Source organism: Mus pahari, chromosome 4 (assembly GCF_900095145.1).
Source record: "Mus pahari chromosome 4, PAHARI_EIJ_v1.1, whole genome shotgun sequence".
NCBI classification, from domain to species: domain Eukaryota; kingdom Metazoa; phylum Chordata; class Mammalia; order Rodentia; family Muridae; genus Mus; species Mus pahari.
In genome coordinates this window covers 53,313,333-53,338,864 of record NC_034593.1, presented here as the reverse complement: position 1 = coordinate 53,338,864, position 25,532 = coordinate 53,313,333, and positions in this window count along the sequence as shown.

Genomic DNA, 25,532 nt, shown 5'->3' with positions numbered 1-25,532 from the left:
AAATACCTAATAAAAATTGAAAAAAAAATTAAAAATTAAAAGTTGTAATTTGTTTCATTCATGCATTTAAGTTTTTAATTAAGAATGTATATATTTTATTGAATTATTCTTTAAAATATGCTCACACTCATACATAGTTGAATATTTTCTTGTGTATGTTTTAGTCAGTCTGAAAACCTATCAAAACATCTTATATAATGTTCATGAGCTTTCCGTATCTTGTAGTTTTTCTAATAGACTGGCTCTGAATTACGCAGTTCAGATATGAAACTGAAAATATTTAATTTAAAACTTGGGCTATTGCTTTAATTGCAGGAATCTTCCATACTCATAGTAAAAAATGTACAGTTCTTTGGTCATCACGCCATTATTTAAAGGAGTAAATTCTATAAACCTCCAGTCATTGTTGATTGATGGATACACAGCTTAAATATCTTAGTAGGTTATATTACTAGTCTATGTTTTCACCACATCATGTTATTCAGGTCCAGTATTTGTTGATTGCTTATTTCTCTCAATCTCTTTTTATTTTCAATTTTTATTGGATGTTTTCTTCATTTACATTTCAAATGCTATCCCAATATTCCCCTATACCCACCCCCCATCTTGCTCCCCTACACACCCACTCCCACTTCTTGGCCCTGGTATTCCCCTGTATTGGGGGATATGATCTTTGCAAGGCCAAGGGGCCTCTCTTCCCAATGATGGATAACTGGGCCATCTTCTGCTACATATGCAGCTAGAGACACAAGCTCTGGGGGTACCGGTTAGTTCATATTGTTGTCCCTCCTATAGTATTACAGACCCCTTCAGCTCCTTGGGTACTTTCAGTAGCTCCTCCATTGGGGGCCCTGTGTTCCATCCAATAGATGACTATGAGCATCCACTTCTGTATGTGCCAGGCACTGGCATAGCCTCATAAGAGACAGCTATATCAGGGTCCTTTCAGCAAACTCTTGTTGGCATATGCAGTAGTGTTTGCATTGGTGAATGATTATGGGATGGCTCCTTGGGTGGGCAGTCTCTGGATGGTCCATCCTTTCATCTTAGCACTAAACTTTGTCTCTGTAACTCCTTCCATGGGTATTTTGTTACCTATTCTAAGGAGGAAGGAAGTATCCACACGTTGGTCTTCTTGATTTTCTTGTGTTTTGCAAATTGTACCTTTGGTATTATAAGTTTCTGGGCTAATATCCACTTATCAGTAAGTGCATACCAAGTAACTTCTTTTGTGATTGGGTTACCTCACTCCGGATGATACCCTCCAGATCCATCCATTTGCCTAAGAATTTCATAAATTCATTGTTTCTAATAGCTGAGTAGTAGTACTCCATTGTGTAAATGTACCACATTTTCTGTATCCATTCCTCTGTTGAGGTGCATCTGGGTTCTTTCCAGCTTCTGGCTGTTATAAATAAGGCTGCTATGAACATAGTGGAGCATGTGCTCTTATTACCAGTTGGAACATCTTCTGGGTATATGCCCAGAAGAGGTATTGCTGGATCCTCCGGTAGTATTATGTCCAATTTTCTGAGGAACTGCCAGACTGATTTCCAGAGTGTTTGTACAAGCTTGCAATCCTCCCAGCAATGGAGGAGTGTTCCTCTTTCTCCACATCCTTGCCAGCTTCTGCTGTCTCCAGAATTTTTGATCTTAGCCATTCTGACTGGTGTGAGGTCGAATCTCAGGGTTGTTTTGATTTGCATTTCCCTGATGATTAAAGATGTTCAACATTTTTTAGGCGTTTCTCAGCCATTCGGTATTCCTCAGTTGAGAATTCTTTGTTTAGCTCTGTACCTCATTTTTAATGGGGTTATTTGATTTTCTGGAGTCGAGCTTCCTGAGCTGTTTGTATATATTGGATATTAGTCCCCTATCAGATTTAGGATTGGTAAAAATTCTTTCCCAATCTGTTGGTGACCTTTTTGTCTTACTGACAGTGTCTTTTGCCTTACAGAAGCTTTGCANTTTTATGAGGTCCCATTTGTTGATTCTTAATCTTACAACACAAGCCATTGCTCTTCTGTTCAGGAATTTTTCCACTGTGCCAATATCTTAGAGGCTTTTCCCTACTTTCTCCTCTATAAATTTCAGGGTCTCTTGTTTTATGTGGAGTTCTTTGATCCACATAGACTTGAGCTTTTAACAGGAGATAAGAATGGATCAATTCTCATTCTTTTACATGATAACTGACAGTTGTGCGAGCACCATTTGTTGAAAATGCTGTCTTTTTTTCCACTGGATTTACCAGGAATATTAATAAGTTAAACTCTTATGTTTAGATGCTGGAAAAAGAAACATTGAAGCTACTACAAACATTAGAAAGGGAACAAAACATACATCATAAAGTTATGATATGGGCGTGTTGGCGCACGCCTTTAATCCTAGCACTTGGGAGGCAGAGGCAGATGGATTTCTGAGTTCGAGGCTAGCGTTGTCTACAGAGTGAGTTCCAGGACAGCCAGGGCTATACAGAGAAACCCTGTCTCGGAAAAAAAAAAAGTTATGATATATAAATCCAATTTTGGACAAGTGTTTTGAAAAAGAATTTTGACAAAATTTTAGTAATGCTAATTAGAAAATATTATTATTGGATATATAGACTAAAAAGATATTGAAGAGAAAATATAAATAACCATGTGAAAACCAACTAGGTAATTTAAATTATATAAACAAAATCCTAGAATAACACGAGAAAGAAAGAAATAGATACAAGAATGTTATCGTTAATAAGTAAAGAAAATAGTAACTGAAAATTATAGGCCCTTGAGATAGCTCAGAGGCATTTGGCTTGTGATTATCCCTGGGATAGTCTTGTACCACATACAGTCACACGTGGTGATAATGCTGATAACGATGATGAGCATGATGAACTTCAAATTAAGAACAGTAAAAGACTCCAAACAAAGAAAACTCAGGACGTCTGGTAAATTCCAGAAACTAAATAGTAAACTGTATTTTTTACAAAAGTTGTCAAAAATTCAAGAGGACAGAAAAAATTTTAATTTATTTTAGAGGTTCACATAAGGCAACAATGCAACACCAAAAAAAAAAAAAAAAAAAGTCAATGACTACTCTTCTGCTAAAGGAACATCTTGCTGTACTCATAGATCAGAGTCTTGCTCAGCCATCATCTGAGAAGCTTCCATATGAAATAAATTGGAACAAACAAATAGACCCACAACCGAACAATGTAAATAGAGTGAGAGATTTTGGGACACTCAGTCTTAGTGGGTTGTCTCAATGAAATCCTTCTTCCCCTTAGTGCTCAGAGACAGAAAGATGGTAAGAGCCAGTGGGGATGGAAGTCAACTCATAAACAGTGCATTCTAGACACAGCAGGGCTGATGCACATATGAACTCACAGGGATGTGGCAGTCTGAACCAGGCCTGCAGAGGTCTAAGGACAAAAGTGGACACAGGCCTCCGACACTGAACCAGAAGCTATCTCTAATTAACAATTGAACATAAATGACATCTCACTAAGTATGCAAACCACACATAGAAGTTCAGGCCAGATGGCCAGCAGTAGATAGCCAACACAAATTGAACTCAATGGTATTTGGGAAGTTTCTGTTTGTTTTGTTTTGCTGTGTTGTGTTGTGGGGTTTGTTTGTTTGCTTGTTTTGTTTCATAGTGCTTTGTCTAGGCATTATTTTGTCTCTCCCTTCCTCCCTTATTCCTCCCCACCCTCCTTCCCTTGCTTCCTTCCTTTCCTAATAATTTACTTATTTTTTACCTTCTAAATATCCTGCTTATATTTTATGGTTTCCAGTTTTGTGTTTTATTGAATTTCTGTGTGTACCAATGTGAGTGTTGCTGCATGTTTTCATGTTTCTTGTGCTTTTTCTCTGGCTTCTTTTATTATGTTTACTTGCTGTCTGTTTTGCCCCATTCTTGTTCATTTGTTTTTATCATGAACAAAAGGAAGTTATCCCAGGCATATTACCTTACTGTAATACCCCCAAATCACTTAATATATTATGCCATAGTGTTAAATAGCAGGAGCTATGCCATCCTCTCAGATATAGAAAATGAACATTCAAGATAAAAGTCCCAAGCAAGCTGAAATATAATAGAATTTCCTCACTTTATAAAGTGGTATCAATACACAATAGAGTACTACTCAGCTATTAAAACAATGAATTTAGCCAGGCATGGTGACACACACCTTTAATTCCAGCACTTAGGAGGCAGAGGCAGGTGGATTTCTGAGTTCAAGTTCAGCCTGGTCTACAAAGTGAGTTCCAGGACAGCCAGGGCTATTCAGAGAAACCCTTTCTCCAAAAACCAAAAAGAAAAACAAACAAACAAATAAACAAAAACAAAACAAAACAAAACAATGAATTTATGAAATTCTTAGGCAAATGGATGGATCTGGAGGGTATCATCCTGAGTGAGGTAACCCAATCACAAAAGAACTCACATGATATGCACTCAATGATAAGTGGATATTAGCCCAGAAACTTAGAATACCCAAGGTACAATTTGCAAAACACATGAAACTCAAGAAAAAGGAAGACCAAAGTGTAGATACTTTGTCCTTCATTAGAATAGGGAACAAAATACTCATGGAAGGAGTTATAAAGACAAAGTTTGGAGCTGAGACAGAAAAAAAGGACCATACAGAGACTGCCCCATCCAAGGATCCATCCCATAATCAGCCACCAAACACAGACACTATTGCATATGCCAACAAGATTTTGCTGAAAGGACCCTGATATAGCTGTCTTTTGTGAGGCTATGCCAGTGCCTGGCACATACAGAAGTGGATGCTCTCAGTCATCTCTTGGATGGAACACAGGGCCCCCAATGGAGGAGTTACTGAAAGTACCCAAGGAGCTGAAGGGGCCTGTAACCCTTTAAGAGCATCAGCAATATGAACTAACCCGTACCCCCAGAGCTTATGTCTCTAGCTGCATATGTGGCAGAAGATGACCTAGTCGACCATCATTGGGAGGAGAGGCCCTTGGTCTTACAAAGATTATGTGCCCCAATATAGGGGAATGCCAGGGCCAGGAAGCAGGAGTAGGTGAGTTGGGGAGCAGGGTGGGGGGAGGATATAAGAGACTTTTGGGATAGCATTTGAATTGTCAATGAAGAAAATATCTAATAAAAGAAAAAGAAAAAATAAATAAAGTGGTATCAATGAAAAAGGACCTAGAACTACCGTACTGAATATTTTCTAAGACTATAAGGAAGAAAACAACAACCTTATCTTTTCAATTCAACATTGTGTTACAGGATCTTGCTGGATTGATTCAGTAAGAAAAAAACATGATAACATCGAGACGAGAATGGATTTGCAGGTAATAGAATAGAAAATAAATTAATAACTGAAGGTGACTACCAAGGATACAGAATATATCAAAACAGTAATATTTCTCTACTGTAACAGGGAGAAATCCAGGATCACATTAAGGATGTAGTTAAAGTTTCAAAGGAATCAAATAAAATTAAACAATTTAGGCATAACTGATGAGGTGAAATTATTGCACACTGAAAATTAAAAATTTTATTCAAAGAATTTGGAGTTATCTAAATAAATCAAAAGCCATTCAGCTGTTATATCTTGTTAGAGTTTTCTTTGAAATTAGTCCTTTAATAACTGACATATATTAGAATATGGCTGTGCTGGAACTTTAAGAAGTTTGACATTTTAAACTAGCCCTTCAGCTCTTTAGCAGGATCACCAACACTCTCTAACATCTATCCATTTTTAATTTGTTCGTCTTTATTATTTAATATGCTATTGGGAACACTTTGTCTTGGGCTATGTCTAGACATACAGATGGTTTTGATAAGTTCAGTTGAAAAAGGCTCAGTCCAGGGAAATGGCCAATTATTTTTTTTAAAACTAAGTATATTTTCTTCCTGGGAGTTACAGCAGTTTATAATAGCTGAATCAGTCCCCTTTGTCCTCAGCTTTCTGTAATCATATATCCCACCAATGTCTTGGTCTATTATGTTTAATGTTGAGTGCAGAGATACTTGACAGTTGTGGATAGTGGATGATGGAGCATTTTTAAAGAAAGGCCATCAGGTAAAAACCCTGCCAAAAAACTATTTCCACTATTTTTAAAAGAAAAATTTCACCCTAAATCTAAGTAGAATTTCATTTATATAGGAAATAGACCTTGCCAAAGAGACTACACAGAAATTATTCCTTGAACTACAGATTGGAAAAATTTTTATATCATGACAAGCAATAGACATGGTGGTGACTAAAGGTATAGCTCCCTTTTGTGTGGGAAAGGGCAAAATTTTACATGGACTGGTTACTGCCAAGAAATAAAGGACAGAAAATAACAACAATTGTGTCTCCAGGCCCCTAATTGCAGAGTCAAAAATGATTATCTCTTGTTTATCAGACACGTTCCTGGATTCTACATGAAGAAAGGGTGTGCACAGGTAGCCCATCATTATCTGAGGGTAGAAGAACAATATTTTTATTCATGCATTCATTCAGCAAATGCGGAAAGAAATACTTTTGAATGAGCCACATATAGAGACTATGAATATTTATCAGAGCAATTTCTATGGTGTACTAAACAGGGCCATTGAAATCATAAATGTTGATGCCCTAGGCTCACCTTAGTAATGGAGGCTGAGTAGAAAGATATTTCTGGCTTATACAGATATGTTCTTGTATGTTGGCTTTGTAGAGATTTTTTTTTCATTTTGCAGATATTCAAAAGAAGTTTTATTTCCATTCTTAAGATAAAATGCAAACAGTACATCTTCTGGGCTTCAGTTACACCTCCATGGTAAAAGGAGTTGCCATGCACATGCACACTGGACAACTGGATTTTATTTGCAGAACCCACAGTAAAAGGAGAGGAGCAACTCCTGAAAGTTGTCCTGTGACCTCCACACATTTGCTGTTGTGCAGGCATTAATGGGCATACATAGGCAGCACTAGCTGGAGTGAGTGGGTTATAAGAAAAAGGATGCATGAAGTACGGAGCAGGATGTGTTTGGGAGTATGTTGTGAGAACTGGAGAGGAGAAATGGGGGCTAAATATGAACACATTTTATTGTACATGCATATGGATTTATCAAGAATAAAGTAAAATTTGAAACATTTTTCATGAGTGCATCCTAGTAAACATTCATAATAGAAACAATACAGAAATGGAGTTTTCATGAATCAGAATAAATGTAATTTAAACTGAAAATAAATACATATTAAAGAGTAATACAAATAAAAATTAATTAAGTAGAGTTAAATCTTACAAATCCATTTTAGTTATAATTCTTGATTATGGCTATTTTAGGTATGCTGCCATCATTATATGATATCAAAATCATCAAAATCTTATCAATCATTTTTTGTAATGTCCAGTTTATCCAAAATTCTGTATTTAACTTGAATTCACTTGTTAATATCATGTTTCATTTATCAATAAAGTTTAGGAGAGTGTATACTTATAATTACAACAAAAATTTCTCCTTTGCAACATGATTAAATTTTGCTCTATTTATTATGGTACTTACTTGACAGCAGATGTGTAATCTTCATATTATCAAGTCATATATTCTTACTGTTAGATTGTCACATTGATTTGATGTGGAATCAACTAAGATACCAACCCCTAGGTGTGTCTATGAGGGGACTTTTGGAAAGGATTAACTGAGGGGATGACCCTCTTCCAGATGGGCAGCACCTCCTAACAGATGCCTAGAAATAAAGAGATGTAAAGGAAATCAGATGCTATTTTTGCTATCTGCCATCATTCCTTGAGGCTGAGGGCATCTACCCTCCTGCTGCCAAAGCTACCATCTTTCATAGACATCAGAACATCAACTTCCAACATTGAAGAAGAATAGAAAATTTCCAGGAGTCCTCCAGATGTTCAGTGTCAGAATGACACTGGTGAGACATCCAGATGTGTGTACTGAGCCATGATAAAATTTTAAGTCTCTTTATCATTGTTGCATCACTTATTCGCGATTATGCAAGCCAACCTAAACACCTACTTTGTAAAGCTGTCATTTTATTACAACTCTTGTTCCTTTACAGAACTTTAACTGATTGATATAGTGATTATAAATGTTTTGTTTTTCTATTCTATCAGACTCATGGATGTCTTTCTTCTACCTTCAGTATTTAATCTTATTTGTATGCATAAACTTGATTGAAAAAAATCCTTAAATTAAATTGATCATTTCACTCAATTACTAAGAAACAAAGATGTATATATTACAACAAATTCTGTTTGATTCCCTGTTCTGTTTATACTGACTACATATCATCATGTTGACAAGGAGTCAATATTCTATGAAAAAAAATGTAAGTACTTGTCTGAAGATGAGCAGAGATCCAGATTGGAGGTAAACACTGGCACTGTTCAACTGGAGCGCTAGGTAAATCCTCAGCGTTCTTCTCAGGATTCATAGAATAAAACAAACAGGATCCACTGTACAAAACAAGTGAGGCTCCAAGTATAAAAATACCTCGATTGCTTTATATAAATACAAAATAATGGAACAGTTCCGAGATGCCCATGACAAATACCTGAAAGAAACAACTTAAAAAGAAGAAAGAACTGTTTGGGCTCTTGATTTCATACACTGCATAGTAGCAAGCAGGGGATGATAGAAAGAATCAGTTCACGTGGCAAACGGAGAGGGTGGTCACACAGGGCTTTTTCTTGTTTTTACTTTTTCTGTTTCAAGGCAGTAGTAGCCTGAATGTAATGACAGGCATGTTCAGGCAGCTCTCCGCGCTTTAGTCAGTCCTTTTAGACATACTCAGAAGTGTACATTATTCTCTGACATTTTTTTCCTACCAAACTGGCAGTATTAACTATTTTCACCTAAATGTTAGAAAACTCGCAACCATCATGACATGGTAAACTTGAAAATAAAAAATAGCTTTAATTACTCATTGAGTTATGAGCGTGAGTTTCTTGTGGGATTCTTGAGCACCGGTATTAGTATGATGTGATCCCAGGTGAAGTTAGAACTACTTAGAGCAGTAGTTCCTAATCTTCTAATGCTGTGACCATTTAATACAGTTCCTCATATTACAGTGACCACTAACCATATAATTATTTCCACTGCTACTTTACAACTGAAATTAGGCTGCTTTATGAACTGTAATATAAATATCTGTCATGCAGGATATCTAATATCTGAGCTGAAAGGGTTCATGACCCATAAGTTGAGAATCACTGACTTTGATAGAAAGATCAATTTTTATCAACAAAGCATTAATAATCAATCCAAAAAGAAGAATGCTTAAGGCTCTAACAGTACAATCTTTGAAAGCGTATTTAGCAGCTTTAAAGGATGAATTAGTGTTTGAGTTCTATCAAAACAATTAATACATTTAATCAGAATATATGCCACATCAAAAGAAAAACAAATGGCTGGATGTAGCCCATTAGTAGGGAATTTAGGTTATATGGCCAAGATGTTAGGTTAAACTCTTTAAACTACAAAAAGAAAGCAGCAAGCAACTTACTTTTTAAATTAATTTTTGTTAGTATACAAAATAATTGTATAAAAACTATAATTTTAGTAAATGATAATGTGAATATTTTTATAAAAGTTGTTTATTGCCATATGTCTTAGTTTGGGTTTTATTGCCTTGAATAGACACCATGAGCAAGGCAACTGTCATAAAGGCAAACATTAAATTGGGGCTGTCTTACGGTTCAGAGGATTAGGCCATTACCATTGTGGCAGAAACATGGCAGAGTACAGGCAGGCATGATGCTGAAGAAGGAACTCAGAGTTCTACATCTCCATCCAATGGCAGCAAAAGTATACTGTATGGTAAATGTATGTTCCAGTGGGTGGAACTTTAGCATAGAAGACCTCAAAGTTGACAACCAACAAGGCCATATCTATTCTAACAAGACCATATCTTCTAATAATGCTATTCCCTGTGGGCCAAGCATTCAAACAAATGAGTCTATGGGAACCAAATCTATTCAAACCACCACACCACAAAAATATAAAAAGAAGTCTTGTAAGTATCCTAATGAGAAATGGTTCAGAGCATTTTAAAATGTAGGAACCGCTTTACCATATCTATTACCCATTGATATTTTATATATTTATATTTGGTATATAAGATTAATTTACTATATAAAATAAGTTAGTTAAAAATTGAAAAAGAAAATTAGAAAAGTAAGGGAGGGGGAAGGCCTAGTAGTTCATGACTTTAATCCTAGCACAGGGAGGCAGAGGTAAGTGGATTCTCTGAGGTTGAAGCCAGCCTGGCCTACAGAATAAGTTGTAGGCCAGTCTCAGAAAAATAGCAAGACCCTGTCTCCAAAAAAAGTAAAAGAGTAATACACGATCCTAAAAATTTAGAATCCATATAAGAAATTTAAAGTCAAATTCATAGTCTTTAAATAATATTAATATGTCAAAAAATAATAAAGTAAGAGATATGTGAGATAAAATACCTAAAGGTATTTTGGTATGACAAAAACAGTTTCAAAGCATAAACAATAAATAACACTTTTAAATAACTTATAAAAATCTAGAAGAGTACTTATCTTAAACTTTGACAAAACACCACTACAATGGAAAAGCAAAGACCAACTTAGTATTAAATATAATACAACAAATAATGTACTCGGTTGTTAACATTTTATTATATAAGTAAAGTTTATTCTAGGAGTACAAAATTTATTAATTTCTAAGCAATATATTCCTATAATTCATCAAAGTATATAAAAGAGAAAAAACAGTATTGAAAATAACCTTCTATATTCAGATAAATTAGAGAATTCAATGTGACTTGAAAGAATTGCAAAGACAGAAGATAAGGAAATATAAGTATCACATGCTTATACTTATAGAGATAATATACTTACAGTGCATACATTTATATGGACATACATAAGAAGTCTGATGGACTTCTTACTTCTCCCATCTGTTGTTTAGAAATGTTCTCTGAGGTAAAACTTTCCATCTTGGAGGGAAGCTTCTTAAGACTCTGGGTGTTCTAAAGAAAGCTAAGCAGTCTGTCTTTCAGGGAAGACAGAATATACATTCTGTCTCTTTAAGACTGGTGAGCTTAGACATCTTACAACTCAGGAAACAAATCACTCAGAATCTTCAGGAAGTCCCTGAAGCTTTCTAGGTGCACTAGGCTCTTCCATTCATACGTTCACATAGACAGTAAGGAGTCATACTCTCAGACAAGCTGAGCTGCCTACAAGAGGTCTCTCAGTCAAGGTGCCTAGAAGAATACAACAGCCAAGCTAGTTGGAAGAGACTCAGACCAACTGAGCTGCCCAGAAGAGACAGCCAAAAGAGTCTGTCAAGCTGCCTGAAAGTGATAGAGTAAGCTTCAGGATCCAAGCTTTCATGAGTGGTCAGTTGTGCGGTTGTGGGTTATTGAAGATATCTTTGAGTCAGTTCTGCTTCTGGAAGTAACCCCTCACCTACACTCCTGTAAGTAACCCCAACAAACTCATTGGTTTATTGAGTTAAACCTTGGTGGCAGCATAACTTGGATCTGCCATCAGTTTCCTATCTGGAGTGATCAGATATTCCGTCTCATCATCTCAGAAAATAGTGTCACAAAACTCCCTATATACCTAAGAAGTTATGGAATATGCCAGGCCAAATTCCAGGATTGTGCTTATAGCTGCAAACTGTAAGCATTCTTTTAAAGTCAGAAAAGCTTCTATGTTACAAATTGGGATTTAGAGAAATCAGCCGACAAATTATATCAATTGAAAGATGGGAGACATAACTATTAAATGCATGAGATTAATTTTTCTCCATGATAGATTTATTTGTATGCTTGAACAGATATTAGACAACTAGTGTAGACATATTGGCAACAGCTTAAAGTTTTATTGGGTTGCTTAGAAAACCAATATAGAATGTACAATAGTTTTTCTATAATCAAGTAGTAAGTGTAAAAGACTCCATTTACAATGATGTAAAGATCCATTTAAATATATATAAATAAATTTTGTAGAAATATATGACACCTATCTTAAAAATCTATCTTGCTGCTGGGCAGTGGTGGCACAAGCTTTTAATCTCAGCATTTAGGAGGCAGAGGATTTCTGAGTTCAAGGCCAGCCTAATCTACAGAGTGAGTTCCAGGACAGTCAGGGCTACACAGAGAAACCCTGTCTAGAAAACCCTCAAAAAAAATCTATGTGTTTATTCCTAATAAGACCACGAGGAAAGAATGACAAAATACATTATAGTTTCTGTCCCTTATATCAATGCATTCTTGGAATTTTCATGCTCCCTTTCATTGGAATTGTACAACAAATATATTAATACATGAAACCTATACTTTGCAAGGCACAAATAACATGACTTAAGTATTAGTAAAATTCATGGGAACTTAGCACATTATTGTGGCTCCACATTTATCCATGGAAAAGCAAGTACTTTCAAGTCTGAGATGGGAAATTATGCTGTTCAGGTGCTCCAAAACAATTAACATACAACAATATCAATATATAGGAGGGAAAAACACCCAAGATTGTCGAGGTACATCAAAATTCAAATAGTTATAAGCCTGCCATAGAGAATGTAGGTGGGGAAAAAAGCAAAAACAAAACAAAAACCAAACAAACAAACCTAGCATAGTCTTTAATAACAATCTATCAATATTTGTCCCTAAAGGTCAGTGTAGTATTCACCAACCATTAGTGAAACTTCTCTTTGAGACAGAGACTCCAAAAGAAAAACCACAACTAACTAAAGTGCAGGGTTTTGGAGCCCAGTCCCAGTGGATTTATCTACAAAAAAATTCCACACCTAAGGCACAGAGAACAATTCAGGGAAGGGGATTGTAAAAGATTGTGAAAGATTGTAAAAAATGAGAGGATCAAGAATTTGCTGTATGTACTTTTACCATTAGGTGGCAATACTGTCTCTGTTATTCACAAAAGTAAACCTGGCATCCACTAGTCTACTTGAAGAGTCCATGTTTATTTTTATGTGTTCATTTTGGCTTCTGTTCTTTTTGTATAAATTCCAGGCTGGCCTTGAATGCAAGATAGATCCACTTGCCTCTTCCTCCCAAGTGCTGGCATCAGACGTATGTCCTATTGTGTCTGGATAAAAATCTTTTTGTTTTAATGATGTCCCACAGAGTAACAGAGTTGTTAAATAGTTGAACTAAAATATACAGAAGAGATGAAGAATTGTATGCCTAGAATAGTGAAATTATCATAGTTCATTTGATTATATACATGTACAGAACAGTAAAACAAACCCTTAGATTGGCATAATGGTACATTCCTGGCATCTCGGCTATTGAGTTGAAAGTGGGGGGATCCCAAGCTCAGGGCCAGCCTGGGCTACATGAGGCCTTCATTCAAAAGTCATAAAAATGCTATAAAAAAATCAGAAACATTCATAGATTGCAACATTCTGGATAAACTTAATTCTTTACCTCAACCCCCTGCTCAATTTTTTACCTTTGCATGTTACCTGCATTTATTTATTAGTGAGTTTACTGCTTTCTTTGATATTCCCCACGCATATTTTTCTGGCAACTAGGTAGCCTATTCGAGACCAAAGACAAACTCTGTGCAACATCAGTTCTGATTTACACTCTAAGGATTAGTAGTTTTCAGTTCTGTGGTAGTTGATTATATTTTTTCAAAAAATGAGCTTTTATCTGAATCAATGCATGCATATGGACACACACGTGCACACACACACACACACACACACAAACACATACACATGGGGGAGGGTTACAAGTTACATTTTTATTTAGTGGCTGCTGAAGTAAAAGCAGGGTAATTAATAAGGTATAGTGGTTCTCTGCTATTATTAAGAAAAAGAACCTGTTTAGATTCACTATGAACATAGCAAATATTGAAGCATGGCTCTTATTAATATGGAATAGTGTGACTAATATTACTAATCAGATTATTTATAATACTGATAGCACAAGTCTAGGTGTGTGTATAGGTATTACCAAGTGGTGTAGGAAATTTCTATCTCAGACACTGGCAGAAACTTGAGCTTTTATTCTGAGAAGCTGAAGCCATTTTCAGTGTTGCATTTCTTGAGGGTGTTAGAACAATGCCTGACATATGGCAGATACCCAGTGAATGCTGGGGATGAGATACATAGGAATATATGAGGCTCCCATTTCTACAGTAATGTAAGATTTAGAGAATATGCTCATTGAATTCAGAACTAGATTTGTTTTTTACCACAAACTATACTTTATTGGGTTTCAGAACATGGTCCAAGAATGGGCTCATGTGAGGAAACTTCTTTCTTTGTTTGTTTATAATTTAATTATTATTATTTTTTAATTGATCATTCCATTCGTTTACATCTCAAATGATATGCCGCTTCCTGATTACCCCTCCACAAACCCCCCACCCACGTCTGCCCTCTCCTCCCTCCCCCTTGCCTCTACGAGGGTGCTCCCTCACCTACTCACCCTCTCCCACCTCACCACTCCAAAATTCCCCTATGCTAGGGCATCAAACCTCCACAGAACCAAGGGCCTCCCCTCCTATTCATGTCAGACAAGGCTATCCTCTGCTACATATGTATTTGGAGCCATGAATCCCTCCCTGTACACTCCTTGGTTGGTGGTGTAGTCCCTGGGAGCACTGGGTTGTCTGGTTTTTGTTCTTCAAATGGGGTTGCAACCCCCCTCCACTCTTCCAGTCCTTCTGCCAGTTCCCCCACTGGGGTCCCTGATGGTTGGCTCCTAGTGACTCAGCAATTAAAAACAATGACTTCATGAAATTTGCAGGCAAATGGGTGGAACTAGAAAATAATCATCCTGAGTGAGGTAACGGAGACACAAAAGAACACACATGGTATGCACTCACCGATAAGTGGATATTAGCCCGAAAGCTCACAACCCACAGACTATATGGAACTTAGAAGGAAGGAAGCCCATGGTGTGGATTCTTAAGTTCTGCACTGAGTGGGGAACAGGGTGATTGTGGGAGGTGGAGGGAGGGGGGGACCTGGGAGGGAGAGAGATGAAGGGAAGGAAACAAAGAGGACAGTATCAGGAACTGGAGGAGACAGGAGAGAGGTACAAAGGGTCAGGAAATCAGATAAAAATATGTAGCAGTAGGGGATGGGGAACTGGGGATAGCCTCTGGAGGGTCCCAGACTCTAGGGAAACATGCAGCTCCCAGGACCCAATGGGGAGAGGAAGAGATAGAACCAGTAGAGACCCCCTCCAGTCAAGGGATTGGGACAACCACCCATCTCAAAATTTTTAACCCAGAAATGTTCCTGTCCAAAGGAAGAACAGGGACAAAAATAATGGAGCAGAGACTGAAGGAAGGGCCATCTGGGGACTGCCCCACATGGGGATTGTCTTAGTCAGGGTTTCTATTCCTGCATAAACATCATGACCAAGAAGCAAGTTGGGGAGGAAAGGGTTTATTCAGCTTATATTTCCACATTGCTGTTTATCACCAAAGGAGGTCAGGACTGGAACTCAAGGAGGTCAGGAAGCAGGAGCTGATGCAGAGGCCATAGAAGGAGTTCCTTACTGGCTTGCTTGCTTCTCTTGGCTTGCTCAGTCTGCTCTCTTATAGAACCCAAGCCTACCAGCCCAGAGATGGCACCACCCACAAGGGGACCTCCCCCTTGATCACTAGTTGAGAAAATGCCTTACAGTTACATTTCCTCAACTGAAGCTCCTTTGTGATAACTCCAGATTGTGTCAAGTTGACACACAACTAGCCAGTACAGGGATCTATTCTGTCTGTAGACACTAAACCCTACACTGCTGACATTGAAAAGAGGCACTTGCTGACAGGATCCTGGTATGGCTGTTCATTGGGAGGTTGGGCCAGCAACTGACCAATGAAGAACTAGATTTGTAATCCTGACTGAGATGCATGCTCACTGTGGACATTAAGCAATACAATAACTTTACTTAATTTTAAACTGTCAGCATTTGTTCGTTATTAGCATTAATTGAGCTTTAATGTCCTCGTAGTCAGGGCTAGAGGAAAGAATGTATTTACCTTCCCTATCAGATTTAGAGAAGTCAAGTGGAAACTCAGCTGGACACTTCCTTCTTGGTTGCACGTAGCTCTGGTGCTGCATGATGCTATGCAGGCTACTGCAGGTCATTAAAGCATTGTTGTTCTTAATCAGATATGAACCCTGTGAATTATAATACCAATCTGCCAGGAACAATGTGTCTCATTAGTAAAACACTCCTAAGAAGGTAGACATGTTCCCAGATAAAATTTGAAGCCTATCCTAGAAGTGGATATGGCTAATATAGTAAACTTAATCCAAGACCCATGACTGAAGAGATCTAAGGGCCTGATGCTTAGCTGAACTGACATAGCATAAAACCATCTTCCAAAGTTATTCTCAGCCTTACTCAGAGCATCTTTTCCTTGCTGTGAATAAGGGTAAATCCAAAGATTTATGCCTGCACAAGATGCTGAGAATAAAGAACATTAGATGGATAAGGACTAAACGAAACTTTTACACTTCTACCTACGTCTCAAGAAATGTTGCAGAAGAAGAAATAGAACACAAGAGGCAACTGATGGGGAGAGAAACTTCAAATGCTCTCATCGAGACATGATATGATCATGGCAATCATGAACTCACAACATATGTTCCTGCTTTCACTGTGCCCACATAATCTGGGCCATCTCAACGGTTAGAAATGAATGGATAGTGGGCTAACAGGATAGCACTAACATGTGATCTATTGGCATTCTGAGAGAGGAAAAAGCACAAAATCCAGTTCTATCTGGTGAGCCCACAAGGCTCTGATGGTTGGTTCCAAACCCAGGGTAGCACACATGACCCTCATTAAACTCTATGGCACATTAAACAAAACATGAAGAAACAATGTAGGATAGCAATTTTTAAGGAAGGTGGGCTGAGCGATACATTAACATAAAAACAAATTGGGGGAGGAACAAGGCATTATATAGAAACATGAAACTGACAAAGATCAAAATTTTATTAATTAAAAAAGCAAATGTAGAACACTAGCATTGAGTCACAATTATTGCGATTTATCTGAATGACATTAAAAGAATGATTGTGGATGCTAGTGAGTTAGGGCCTGTCCACCTTGCCTTGTGCCCCATGTAAATTCACATCTCCAATACTGGGTCTGCAAATCTAGCTTCCGTGTTGTTTTTTTGAGGGTAAGCTTAGCTTGGTACAATTAGAAAGATAGTCTCCCTTCGATGAATCCACACATAGAGCTAAATATCCACCACATGCCTCTCGCCTTCATAATCAGAAAGTAACAGGCATAATTCTAAATTGACCCCTGTGATCTCCATTCCTGGTATAGAGGCCTATTCTCCATGATGGTGGAAGTCACCTATGAATAGGAAGTGAGCCATTCCTTGGTATGATTAAGTTATATTGGCTGAAACCTTTATCTCTGTCATGACAGATGGGAGAAAGTAGTTTCAAGCAATAGCAAATGCTCTTCTGATGGCTTACAGGGACAATCTGCTGTTTTATGGGGTGATATGTGAGGAATAGCGGACCCTTAGGAGCTTTGGGCTTCAATCCCGAAAGAAGAAATGGAATCCTGACAAGAACCAACAAGTTCAAAGAGAATTTCTCTGAGTCTAAAGTGAAACTGAAGTCTCTGCTCATAGAAACTGCACAAGTAACACAAGCAAGGATAGTTAGGTATGAGATTTCTATATGAGTAAAACAACCACCTATTGAAGGCACTGCTAAGAAGCTTGTGAGGTAGCACGTGCCTAACCTAGGCAAAGTAGATATCACCTTATACAAAAGCATCTCTTTGAAAGTAAAGCCAAAGGCTAAAATGGGAACAAAATGTCTAAACTGAAATTTGATCCTTGGTGTCCAGTGAATGAATAAATTAGAGAATAGCATCCAACAAGCAGAGTAATTATAATCATACAACTGAAAAACCTCCCTGCTCCCTGGATCATGGCAACGCATTTTACAAGTTGAATACCCTGCTATAATGTGGCTTCAAGTGTCAGTCAGTCCCCTGGGATGATAATTACAGGCATCAATAAAGTCTGGAAATTTTGTTTGATTATGAATCATACTTCTCACTGAAAGAGAGCAGTTTGGAATTTTCTGGAAGCCAAGACTTTTCTAGCAGGTACTAATGCTTTTCAGATACTTGTGATTTCAAAGGAAGTAAGAATATATTTCACAAGCAAAGTATATATTGTATTTTCACTTCCCCTTCTAACAAGAAATATTCAGCAAATAAAGAGTTAAAATTTTTCTGGAAAGGTGTTTGTCAGATGGTTTCTTGAGGGGCAATACTCCATCAGTCAACAGTATTGGTAGTGTTCTGATGGTTCTGCATGGGTTGGTTTGACATTATTTTCAAAATATGCCTAACAAAAGCTAAAAAGTAAATATTTTGTAAATGCCAACTCAAACATTATATAAAAACTTTCCTCTTTAATTAGGGACTATTTTAATTTTTTGAGTACATTCATATTTTTAAAATATAAGAACTTTAAAAGGTGATAAGAAGATTAAAATCCCAAATCAGCAGAGAACTCTCCCTCATCCTGAAACTACACCACCACCACCCCATGTTTGTACTGTAGAAAAATTTTAAACAGATTATATCATTTAATTCCTAATCTCAATCTATTATTATGGCCATTAAGTAGGAAGGAAAAAAAGTCCAATGCATAGATTTTTCCAAATTTACCAAGCTGATAATCTGTGAAGTTAGAATTTTTATATGACCCAGCTGTAGAGCATAAGTATATAGCAAACCTGAGACAACACGGGGCATTTACTTATTTTTTAGTTAGCTAGATTTCTGAAAATAAATAATACAGTCATGGGGTTTAAAATGTAAGCTTTACTCCATCACCAAAGTAATATTGTCGTTGTTAGTATTGTCAACTTAACAGAACTCAGGCTCATCTGGGAAGTGGATCTCTGATCATGCATGAGCAGTTACCTTGATTGCATGAATTGAGTAGGGAAGAAGACCCACCACTATGGACAGCACCATTCCCTAGGCAGGGCATCCTAGACTATGCAAGTACGGAAAGTGAAGTGAAGTGAACAGCACGTTTCTATTTGGTGATCTGTTCCTGACTATGAATGTGGTGTGCCCACCTTCAGCCTTCCCCTGCCTTGACTTCCTGTGGTCTGTTCCTGACTGTGAATGAGGTGTGCCCACATTCAGCCTTCCCCTGCCTTGACTTCCTGCCATGTTAGACGATCACTTTGGATTGTAAGCTAAAATAAATCCTTTCTCTTTCATCTTGTTTTTTTTTTTCAGAGTAATTTTTGTAGCAACAAGAAAGCAAATACCATAATATTTTTCCAAATTAAGATAAATACATTTATATTTTTTTAATTTCTGCAAAAATTGTGTGTTTGGATACAGATATATTTATGAAAGTTTTTTTTTACACAACTGAACATTTAAACATTTCTTTCAGTCTTTGTATTTTTGTTTAGCAATATAGTTTTGGAGATTATTCCATATTAATGCAATAATCTAAATTTACCTATATTTGGATATTTTCGATTTACTACCAGGAAAAACTGTCTTTTTCTCAGAAGTTCCAAGAATTCCTATCTCAAGTTATCAATATCATAAGAGGAAAAAAGCATTCTCTTTCCCCCATAGTTTGGTGTAAAACTTTAATTTTACAGACAGAAGCAGTAAGACAAAGCAAGCCAGAAAACAACTAAAACTCTGATAATTTTCAAATTAAAACTCTGTTGGGGTTAGAACTGTAATTTCCCATTTCCAATTGTTTTGTGAACATTTTTCATCTCCAGCCCTTCACAATAATGCCTCAAATTGCAAAATTTTCAATTAATTAACAGTTGTATGTGATTAAAAACCTTTGCTGCTATCTCTTCTACAGAAGCTTTTTGTCATATTCAGCATAAAACAATAAGGAAATCTTCAATTCACATCATATTTCTTCTATTCAGTATGTGTCTATGTACACATATAAAATCCCACATCCAATAATTTGAATAACCAGAGCCCTATGTGGTCAAATTTGTTTTCCTCTTCCTTTTTCTGATTCTTATTCATATTATTCATATGGTTGGAATATTTGGATTGTGAACTTAACTCAGTTGGTTAAGTTTGTAATGTGGCATCTCATGACTGTCATCTTTCAAGAAAGTTCTTGTTCTTGCCTAGCTCCGTTATTATTCTCTGTTACTATGCCAGTTTTTTCTCCTTGTCTCTTTTAGGATTCCAGGAACCAAGAAAAGTTTTAAAAAAACTATTTTTCATAAAAGGTATACACAAAGACTGATAAGGCTACTTACTGCCTTTTAAGCTGGTGAGCAGATGTTCTGTCTATCACTCTCTGAGAATGGGGCAAGTCCAAATCCTTGTTTTCTGTTGGGAGCGACCCTGCTTGAATGTTAACTGCCTTGTCAGCCATAAGTGCTTACTGCACAAAGTCTCGGCCTCTGTGGGAAAGTACTAGCCCAGTTGAGAACAAATAGCTACAGGTCTTGAGAATAGGTACCTAGCAACCCATTCTGTTCTGTTCCTCCTGCTGAACTTTTTACCCACCCAATATCCTGTTCTTGAGAACAAGTGCATTTCCCAGAGACAAAGCGACCCCACTCCACACCCTTTATCCCATATCCTCCTCTTATGAGTATATAACCTGTGTGGGAAAAATAAAAATTTGTCAGCTTATCAGACCTCCTGACTTGCTGTCTGTCTTGGCGTCTTTTGTCCCCCCCCCCCATTCTCTTCCAGGTGATGCCCCAGTCCCTGTCAGTTTTTAGTATCCCACCATCTTATTTCCTAAGCCTTTGATACATTGAGATTCAAGGGAAGGCTCATTAGGATGTTTTTCAAGTGTTATGACATTCTGTTTGCTCCTCTTTCCTTAGAGGTTTCTTCCAACTTATGAGCCAATATTTGCATTTTTAAAAAAATAATATTATATGCTTTTCCCAACATGTTTAGGAGATTGAATGAAGGTTCTATTTTTAGTCCAATGGTTACATAACATGGCTAGAACATGTTTAGGCTTTTCTTCAAAAACATATTAACACTTCAAGTATAAGATGAAGTTTTAATTTGTAAAAAAAAAAAATCACCATCTTGTCCCCTTTTAGGTCAAAAACAAAATTATAAATACTATTCATTAGGCAATAATGGAGGGATAAAGAAATGAGGTAATGAATAGTAGTGAAAAATCTTTTTTTTTTTCAATTTTTATTAGGTATTTACTTCATTTACATTTCAAATGCTATCCCCAAAGTTCCCTATACCATCTCCCCTGCTCCCCTATCCACCCACTCCCCCTTCTTGGCTCTGGTGTTCCCTTGTATGGGGCATATAAAGTTTGCAAGACCAAGGGGTCTCTCTTCCCAATGATGGCTGACTAGGCCATCTTCTGCTACATATGCAGCTAGAGACACGAGCTCTAGAGGTACTGGTTAGTTTATATTGTTGTTCCACCTATAGGGTTACAGACCCCTTCAGCTCCATGGGGTCTAGATCCTCTATTGGGGACCCTGTGTTCCATCCGATAGCTGACTGTGAGCATCCACTTCTGTGTTTGCAAGGCACTGGCATAGCCTCACAAGAGACAACTATATCAGAGTCCTTTCAGCAAAATCTTGCTGGCATATGCAATAGTGTCTACATTTGGTGGCTGATTATGGGATGGACCCTTGGGTGGGGCAGTTTCTGGATGGTTCATCCTTTCATCTCAGCTCCAAACTTTGTCTCGGTAACCCCTTCCATNGGAATTTTGTTCCCAATTCTAAGAAGGGGCGAAGTGTCCACATTTTTTCTTCGTTCTTCTTGAGTTTCATGTGTTTTACGAATTGTATCTTGGGAATTCTAGGTTTCTGGGCTAATATCCACTTATCAGTGAGTACATATCATGTGAGTTCTTTTGTGATTGGGTTACCTCATTCAGGATGATACCCTCCAGATCCATTCATTTGCCGAGGAATTTCATACATTCATTGTTTTTAATAGCTGAGTAGTATTCCATTGTGTAAATGTAACACATTTTCTGTATTCATTTCCCTGTTGAGGGACATCTGGGTTCTTTCCAGCTTCTAGCTATTATAAATAAAGCTGCTATGAACATAGTGGAGCATGTGTTCTTATTACCAGTTGGAACATCTTCTGGATATGTGCCCAGAAGAGGTATTGCTGGATCCTCTGGTAGTAGTATGTCCAGTTTTCTGAGGAACCTCCAGACTGATTTCCAGAGTGGTTGTACAAGCTTGCAATCCCGCCAACAATGGAGGAGTGTTTCTCTTTCTCCATATCCTTGCTGGCATCTGCTGTCACCTGAAATTTTGATCTTAACCATTATGATTGGTGTGAGCTGGAATCTCAAGTTTGTTTTGATTTGCATTTCCCTGATGATTAAGGATGTTGAACACTTCTTGAGGTGCTTCTCAGCCATTCCATATTCCCCAGTTGAGAATTCTTTGTTTAGCTCTGTGCCTCATTTTTTTAATGGGGTTATTTGGATTTCTGGAGTCTGTCTTCTTGAGTTCTTTATATATATTGGCTATTAGTCCCTAGGTAAAGATCCTTTCCCAATCTGTTGTTGGCCTGTCTTATTGACAGTGTCTTTTGCCTTACAGAAGCTTTGCAGTTTTATGATGTCCCATTTGTTAATTCTCGATCTTAGAGCACAAGCCACTGCAGTTCTATTCAGGAATTTTTTCCCCTGTGCTAATATCTTCGAGGCTTTTCCCCACTTTCTCCTCTATAAATTACAGTGTCTCTGGTTTTATGTGGAGTTCCTTGATCCACTTAGATTTGACCTTAGTACTACAGGACCTAGTAGTGAAGAATCTTTAGTGGCACCAAGGAAGAGTTAGGATTTGAAGTCAGAGGTCTGTGATTTGCACAAGACTTTACATCACGTCCTTTTAAATTTTCACTCAGAGTGGTAGAATCTCTCCCACCATTTTTTTTTAGGACTACACAATCACCTGAAGTGATGTGCCTATGTAATTCTGCCAACACCAGAGACTGAGATAGGTGGACCGCTTGAGACCAGGAGGTAGAGACTGTTCTTGATAATACAATGTGATGCATCTAAACAATTAAATGGAATTGGTTACAAACGATTACTTTAAAACTCACTTGTGTTAATTTAGTTACCCATTTGTGAGTTCGTGGTCGTTTGAGGATGGTGGAGGAAAAATCACAGTCCCTGAGAAGCAGTATCCCCAGGGGCTTTCATGAACAGTGCTGCGACACGTTGCACTGGATGTGAAGTCCTCTCAGCCATCACTCCAGACCACAGCTGATCAGAAAGAGAGAAATGAACCCGATCCTTAAGTAGATAGACGAGGGAGGTTGTTCTCCAGCAAGAAAGTATAATTTTTGAGCCAGAGTTGTACAGAATTGCAGGACATGAGTCATTCTATAGCCTGTGGGAATTTGTCTTGATTATGTACATTAATGTGGAAAATCCTGCCCAAAGGTGGACAGACAGCACCATTTTCTAGGATTGAGTCCCAAACTGCATTTAAAAATGAGGAAGTAAACTGAGTATATGCATGCATACTTTGTCTCACTGCTTTCTAGTCTTAGCTGTGGATGTGATGTAACCCATCCTCTGGAGTTCCTGATGATGCAACTTCTCTGTATGTAATGGACAATAGCCTAGAACTGTGAACTAAAACAAAGTCATCCTCTCCTAAAATGCTTTTCTCAGATATTTTCTCACAGCATCAGGAAATGAAACTAGGGCATACATCTAGTAGACATTGTATACGTTTTTAGGTAGAATAAAATGAAGGTAGTATTTAAGTAGCTAAAGATATGTTACTTGGGCTATATGTTTAAGCAACTAAATATATTAAAGAGTTAATTTTGATGCTGGCAAGATATGAGCTAATGGTTCTTGACTGAAGTGAAGATAAAAACATAGGAGCCTTTATATAGAAAAAAAAATATCTCTTCAAGTCAGAGCTTAAATATCTGATATGTACTGAATGTCTGGGGCATGCTGGTGGCCCATTGACAGATGTTGTAAAACTTAATAGAGAAGAACATTCATCTATGTTCTACAGTGCTCACTGGTTCACATTCTGGATGTAATTATCATGCTAGGAAGATGTATATTTGCCCAACTCTGATCTCTTCATTGACCTTTACCAAGGCCTAAAATGATTGAAAATATATTTGTAAACATTAGAAAGCACACAAATGATGGTAAATATATGATACCCATTCTGCATGGAAGAGCCTTTATTTTAATGTTAGCTTCCATGGCAACCATCTCTCTATATTGTCAGTTTTAAGCCATATTATTGAATGTAGAATATGCAGAAAACACGATTATATACATGTCTATTACATAATTATTTTATGATATAGTCATGTGTATATCAATAAATAAAGCAATATAGTAGGTCTCCATTTCCATTCTGTAATATTTTTGCATACAAACACAAAATATATGAACATTGAAGAGAAAAGGGGAATAAAGTGTTTAGGAAATAATTTGCTTTAATTATTCAGTACCTTTATTTCTAATATTTAAAGGTTTGACATGTTAAATGTTATTTTAAATAAAAAGGAAATTTTGGCCAACAATATTTGGATGCAATGATTTAGTTTTGCAGATGTAAATTTCTATAGGAGAATTATGCAGAAAATTAAAGTATTATAAGATTGATAGTGGGATGTAACCAAGATAATGTGACCTCTGTACTTCATTGTGCATAAGAAAAGTTATTCTACTTCTAAGCCATTAATTTTTAGAACACAGTAACAAAACCAAATTCATTTTAGAAGTAACTGTCAACATTCATTGAGCTTATACTATGTGACACATGCCATCTTAATTAATTTGTATCACTTTTAAATAGATAACACTATTCTGAGCATATTACACAAAATTTATGATAGCTCCAGAGTAATTTCTCCTCACATTCATTCAATGTACAAGTGTTCATGGCTTGTCTTCAGCAGAAAATATATATTCTAATAGATTCATTCCTTCATGCCACTGAAGAAGTTAATTTTTACTCAAAGGAGTATTAGCAGTGTAACTAATGGGATCATGCTTGGCTTTTACAGGCTGTTCAAGTATGCAGTGCTTTGTCTGTAACTATGAATACTAATCCACAATAAACGAAAACTCATTATGGTTAAATGTGAAGAGATGTGATGTTCTGTGTCCTTCTTAGAAAGATTTCATGTTAGTTCTTAATTTCTCTACAGAGACTCTCATTCCTACAATATTATGAAGTACAGAGTAAGCTGGGTCACACAATCCATTCTGATATTGTAGGCATGAGGATCCAACATTTCTATTTCCTCCCACCTCAAAATACAGGAACTCATTGAAACTGATCCCCAGGAGGAGCTGTGGGGAGATGATCTAGGAGAACAGCCTCTGCTGCTTGTCTCTCACAACTGTGATTGCATTATACTTCCAAATGGCATTTCTTAAGAAAACAGGCTTTATTAGGATCAAGATTTCCCCTAAACTTGACTTATGAAAAACATCAGTGTTTTTTTTAGCCTTTTAAAAGCATATATATATATATATATATATGCTTTTATATATATATATATGTATATATATATATATATATATATA